Source organism: Hoplias malabaricus, chromosome 16 (genome assembly GCF_029633855.1).
Source record: "Hoplias malabaricus isolate fHopMal1 chromosome 16, fHopMal1.hap1, whole genome shotgun sequence".
Taxonomy (NCBI): domain Eukaryota; kingdom Metazoa; phylum Chordata; class Actinopteri; order Characiformes; family Erythrinidae; genus Hoplias; species Hoplias malabaricus.
In genome coordinates this window covers 20,712,347-20,719,479 of record NC_089815.1, presented here as the reverse complement: position 1 = coordinate 20,719,479, position 7,133 = coordinate 20,712,347, and the positions used below count along the sequence as shown (strand labels likewise).

Here is a 7,133-nt window from a genome sequence, read left to right as displayed (position 1 = left end):
ATGTTTCAAGATGTAGACATTCATCAGGTGACACAGTTGGAGCGGACATATGTGGATGCAATTCATCGCTTGTGGGCAGACTCTGGCCTTAAAATATGCTACAGTCGACGGCGAGAGTACCAGCTACTGGACTCCACAGAGTAGTAAGCTGAAGTGTATAAAATAATTTTAATGTTAGACCTGTGCAATCACACTGCAGTGGATTTGCCTTTTTTTCCAGCGTGTGTTTCTGCTTTGTGTCCAATGATTCTGGATATGCTCTGGACCCAACGCAACTCTGATCAGAATGAAGCTGTTACCAATAATCAATTAATGAATAGTGTGGTGCCATCTCTCAGGTTTCAGATAATTACTAGAGCATTATGAAGATGTAAATAAAAGTGAAGGAATGTTAAGGAAAGTGTTGTGTCCACACTGATGTACACGGCTGCAGATAATAATATGTAGTAATAATATGATAATAATAAGTTTTAATCAAATTAAAATATAAAATTAGTCATATTCCATGGTTGGAGAGCAGCAGTATATTATTTTCAAAATTGAATAACTGCTTACAGATTATCTGAAGTTTTGAGAAACCAATTAGGAATATACCCCTCCGCAATACACATATTTATTGTCATATAGTAAATAACAAAAACGTTAACATGCCAGTGCAATTGTGTCTTAATATTGAATTGAGAAGATGAAACACTCAGTGATGTATCTGTTGAATGGATAAATAAATAAAATTGTCTTAGTTCTGATGTAAGATTTGCAGGACCGTATATATCCACGAGATGGCGCCCAAGAGCTGTAAAAGAAATGGAGTATGAGTAGAACCTGGAAAAAATGTGGAGAATTAAGTAATTTATTCCAATGTTTATGGTCAGACTCATGTTATGGAAATTCTGTGTATTTTTACGTTGTGCTTACAAAGTGTCTCCAAATTAAACCAGTTATTTGTAGTATTTAATTTATGAACAAGCTAAGAAGCATCCGTTCATTAAACTCCACATTAAACTGCTCATTATCGTCTAATTTCCTGTAAAAATTGGTGGAGTGAGGCATTTTACCTGTTACCTTTAATCATCATGCCCTTCCTTGTCTTCCTGACATCTCCCTTTCTCTCTCTCGCTCTGTCTCTCTTTCTCTCTGTTATTTGGTCCTCTCTTACTACACGCTCAATTCTCAGAACATTTTCATGATAAGAAAAACAAACAAACCCAGGACAGCATTTAATTAAGGCTCAGGCTACACATGCACTACCAGCGTAACACAGAATATACATCTTCAAAGATAACAACTTCCTTGTGTTCTTTCTCTAATGAACAATTTCTTATATTTGCATGTCCCTGATGAACAACATGTATAACACACAGATATTAACGTGTTTTATATTATTTCCGCTATGCTGTTTGATACTAAACTTAATATAACTGTGCTTTTGTAGCTTCTTGAACAACCTGGACCGCATTGCTGCCCCAGCTTACATCCCCACAGCACAGGACGTTCTGAGAGTGCGCTTTCCAACAACTGGGATCAACGACTATTCCTTTGTAGTGGAGAAGATAACTCTGAGGTAATAAGAGTAAATGATTTAACTGCTTTTGACTCTTTTTAGTAAACTAATCTTTGAGTGTCTTTATCTGATGTGTAAATCTAGGAATATACACTGGTAAATATTCTCTCCAAATTTGAAAGTGGTAGTAAATGGCCTCATTATGAATTGTTATATGTTTATGTTGTTATATTTATGCAGTCCTCTAAGTAGTTTTCAAGTAATTTTATCATAATAAACAAGTTTACCTGCAAATCTAATTAACACTTCATATAAATACACTCATACCTTTTATAAGCTTGTTTACAATTTTATAATGATATTCCCCAGCCCGTTATTAATGGCCTGTCAATAGTAACTGATGGTGTAGCAGGTAGTGTCACAGTCACACAGCTCCAGGGACCTGGAGGTTGTGGGTTCAAGTCCTGCTCCACACGTTGGTAGGTGGATTGGTGACTCTAAAGTGTCCGTAGGTGTGAGTGTGTGTTGCCCTGTGAAGGACTGGTGCCCCCTCCAGGGTGTATTCCTGCCTTGTGCTCAATGATTCCAGGTAGGCTCTGGACCCACTGCGACCCTGAACTGGATAAGGGTTACAGATAATGAATGAATGAATGTTAAAAATAATCTGACTTTGGATATCAATGACGTTCCATTGGCTGCATGTGGTTGTGCAAGTTTCCTTTGTTCTAAACACACACTGATGCAAACAAGGGTTCTCAAAAGAGAACAAGAAAATTATACTAATAAAGATGTATTGAGAAATTAGCTCTTTTCTTATTTTTTTAAGTATCTGCACTGCAAAAGCCAATATCATGATAAGGATTAAGAAGTCCTTGCCTCAAACAAAAATGTTTATGTGTGAATATACGTTAGTTTATGCCAGTAAGTGATTTAGACATGATGTCTGCATAGTGCTAATTGGTGGATTATTTCTTGTGTAGCCAGCCTTGTGCCTGCAGTCCAAAAAAGTGCAAAGTTCAGGCATCAGACACGTCTTGACCTCAACTCTGTCTCAACCAAGATTTGAAATACTTTTGTTTTGATATGTCCCCCACACCCTTCCTGTGTGTTATTAAAAAGGTACCTTAGTTTGATCCTTATTCTCTTGGAAAAGGAATAACCCACACTCATCTTCTCTCTCCTGATGTTGTAGAACCGTATGGAGGAGAGTCTAACACTGTTTTACACCACCATTCACTCAGTGTGGTTTGCCAGTGCCTCTATCATCCTCTTTCTGAACAAAATGGACATCCTAGCTGAGAAAATCAAAACATTAGACCTGCAGGTGTACTTCCCCAAATATGCAGGTAAGATGAATCTGCTGCTTAAATTAAACACCTTATGGGAGAGTGCAAAAAAATAAATAAATACATCCATCCTCATTAAGCTGATAGTGGAAACCCTGTCCATGATTGTGTTCCTTCATCAGTTGTGTCTGTGAAGCGGTTACTGCATAGCTCTATATCTCCAAATCTCCACTTTCTCCTTTCCGTCTGTTACCCATGGCAACTATAAAATACACTCCTTATTGCATCAGGATGCAGGCAAGACGTATATGTTGCTGCTGGAACTAGGTTGAAGTTTCACTCTCAGGCACAATAACTGCATGTATGATAGTATTTGTGATGTTCCTGTTGCTGATGTCTATTGATGTCAATTTCTCATTTGAATTGTAGTAATGAGGCAATAAACTACAACAAACAAAGCACAGCAATATCACTCTCTTTCAAATTCTGCAATAATATGTCATATTTATTGTATTTTAAGTTTTCCTGATAAAATCTCATAATGTTTCCTCTCAGAATGATTCTGCTGTACTTCAGATCAGTTTCGGAACTTGATACTTTTTTCAATGTTAATTAGTTTAACGTCTATATTCACACTCATTGTTCATTGCATTTACCATTCCTCTTCTCTATTGGGTGCTGGCTGCAGGTAAGCCACGAGATGCTGAAGCTGCTATGAACTACATTCGTGACATGTATAAGCATCAGGCCCTAAACCAGGACAAGAAGAGTAATAGCGTCTACTCTCACTTCACCTGCGCGACAGACACGAACAACATCCGCATGGTCTTTGGTGATGTTAAAGATACAGTGCTGATCAAGTCTCTGCAGGAGTATGGGGTGCTGTGACCAGCTCAGGACACCGAGGGTCTGCCCTTGCTTCTAAAGGCTGCAAAAAATAAAACACTCTGCCCTGGTATGAACTGGCAAAGCTGGCCTGTAGTGCTCATTTTCTGGGCTCAGAGTTGTCATTTTCCACCAAATATTTTCAGGGCTTTTTGTCTTCTTTTGCTCCTGTGTTAGATGTTGATGAAGGTCATTATGGTGAAGGTGGTTATGACTGTGCTGCTGTGTTTACTGGAGATGGAGAAGAGTTCACTGTAGAATTTGAAAGATTTACATAGATGTGAAGTAACTTTTCTCACATTAATATTATTAGAATGAAGGAAAATCTTTTTAAACTCTTCAGAGATCTGAAACTTGGAGACCAGAAACTATTCTTGGACTGGAAATAGTTCCCAAAACATCATACTGCTAAATGCCTTGTAAATTCTCTCTTACTCGTAAATGAATTATTTTATATTTTCCAGTATCTCAAAACCCTTCATATATCGATTAATACATTAGTGTTGGGTCCTATTTATAAAATTCAGCATCACAGTAAATGAATTTATGCTCACAGTTTAATACGTATACAGATACGCATGAAGCAGAGGCGATTGCTCTAAGACTGCAAGGGAAGCTCAGCTTCCTCAAAAATGTCAAAAAATAAGTGATCAAATATATTCTGTTGTGTGTACATGTCATTGAATAAATATACACTACAACGCGCTCAACTTTTGTTCAGAATCAGCTTCTTATCACTGGTAAAGACGCGGCTTTCCTCTCAATCATTCTGAGCGCTGAGCGTCCACGGTGTTCAATTGCGAAGCAGCGAAGTACAGCGAAACGAGATGAGTGATTGGATAAATGCTGGGCTTTGTCCCGCCCATCGGACGCTCAGCGTCTCTGGGGGTCTATGGGGCAGTGGGCTGGCCTCGGCTGGCCTGGACGCTCAGCTTCTGCATGATGATTGGATGATCTGTCTGAGGCTGAATCCCTTTTTGATTGACAGCGAAATGAGCGAATCAGCGATCCTTTGGTGTAAAGATCCGTAGGAGCATTACATTTTCATTCTGTTCTGAGTTGAACCGGAGAATTTCTAAGTTCTCTCGACAAATCGAGCTTCTATTTCTGGTGGGGTTTTTGTAGCTGCTTGTGTTTGGAGACTGACTTCTATCACTCTTTCTGACTTCTATCGCAGTTTCTGTCCAGCGGGTGCTGCTGAGCCCCTCCACCGTCACAAAGCACTCACAGACGGACACACTTCACATGGGCCAAGGTCGTTCAAGCAGCCTAGCTCTGCTGGCCTTTGAGAGGAAAAGACTCCTTGGTGGTACGACCGGGTCACAGATCATTTTCTTGAAAAGGAACAGAGGGTAGAATTTACGTGTAAATAAACCAACACATTTTATGATGTAGGCCGAAATTGAGCTTCCCCTCCTTGAAAGACCAGCATCTGCCACTGGCATGAAGCCTTCAGTCAGAACTGTGTTCAGTTCACCTGTAGGTTTGCACATTGGATGATTACGGATGCATACGGTCATTTCGAGAAGTATTTAATGGCCTCACAGACCACTGCCTCTTACAATGCTGCCTCTTTCATCTTTCTTTTTTGTATTATGTAACGTTTTATTATAAGCATCTCCTCCAACATCGCCATCTTTGTTATTGTCATGAAAAACATTTCACCCTGAACTGCTCTAGTGGATGTAGTGTTTAACATCCATGCCAACATAAAGGATGCATAGAAGTATGTGGCAGTGATGGTTACAATGTTTGAAATGGACATATTCATTTACATATGTAAAGAGAGTATAAATGAGCCTTCATTTTTCGCAACAAAATAACACCAAAAAGGGGACCTTACACCGTATTTTAAATGTTAAAAATTCAGAAACCATATTTCGAGCAAGGACAGATACTCTTTATTTCGTGTTTATTCTGAACTTCAACAGTCACATAATATATATGCAACTTTTTCTTAGTTCAGTATTCATTCCAGACTGTCTTCTCACTCTAGTGACTGCAGTGGCCTTACAAATGTGATCAGATTTCTCAAAGACATCTGAATTATTAGTTTGATTGTGGATGGGTGGATTTTTGGGCATGTATGATGACCTGACTGAGTCAACAATTTTGAGCAGTTATGAAGGCTTTGCAGAAACTAGAGCATATTTTACACAGAACAATTTGCTAATCTCTAAGATTCATCAGTTATGGGGAAACCCTGCACTGGACAGAAACTCTTAGTCATTCCTCATAGTCTTTAAGGAATGCTGTTGGCATCATGACGTTCAGTATATTTGCAGGGCTGTGTGGGTCATTGTTTCTCTTATTCAGTGCTGAATATCACAAGAGGGAGAGAAAAAAATATCACCTTTAAATGATGTCCAATCCCTGATTCACCCCAAACTATTCCACTAGCAGATGTTCTTATCTACTGGGATATTTATTTATCGGTACAGATTTGTTTTATTCCATTTTTAGTCTACTGTCACTCACGTCTTCATGCAATCTATATTTTAATCATGTTGCTTTTAAATTAGATAATTGAGTGGGGTAGTCAATACATTTGTAAATCAAATTTATCTTAGTATTGTGAACTGGCATCTTAAACATAGAAGTTTATATTCAACTATAAATAAGCGAGACACTGAAAATGAAATAGATGGTCAGTGTTATTTTTATTTTTATGTTTTCATAATGAAACTCCTTGACTGTGTTTGTTTTGTTTTTTGGTCCTGTTAAATAAAGATTCCTTGCATTTATGTCCACCTCCCTTGTCTGTCCTGCCCAACCGTGACAATTTCACTCAGCATGTAGCCAGATAGGCTATTTACTTTGGTGCAGTTTACTATATATAGTTTACACACTTTATTAACAAGTTTTCCTATATCTGCAGTCATCTTTCTCTTTATTCTACAACTGACACAAAGACATTATTTGAACTATAATTCCAAAACATCTCAAGTCTGCCACATTTGTACTAATTTTGGATTGTTTTCTCACTGATGATTAGTCAAAATAGCTAAAGTTCAGATTTTTTAACCATTATTTTAAGTAATTTTTTCTTTTGAAAACTGCCAATAGGTAAAGATATTTTTACATAAATTTATACAAAAAAAAAACAACCCTCAGCTACTTGTCATTTTTACTTAAACTTTTTTAAAACCCAAAGTAAAAGAATCTTATCAGGACATTTTGTCTTGTTTTAAGTCAAAATATCTCACCCCATTGGCATAAATATGTAAATATGACTCAAATTAAGATAAAATACTATGAGCAATTTTTACTTAATAACTGATTTTTTTTATATATTTCAAGTTTTTTTTAGGTTTCACATCAAATAATATTGCATTAGATCAACAAATGTAAACTAAAAAGCTTAAGTAATTCTTTATTGTGTGTATTCTAAATAAACAAGTATTATTTCATCATATTTTTAAAGGATTATAATAATAATAATAATAATAATAATAATAATA

At 37.1% G+C, this 7,133-nt stretch overlaps 1 pseudogene; it reads left to right on the top strand.

Annotated features, from left to right (window-relative positions):
* Nucleotides 1-7,133, top strand: part of LOC136671375 (guanine nucleotide-binding protein G(q) subunit alpha-like) — a 99,904-nt pseudogene continuing 92,771 nt past the window's right edge.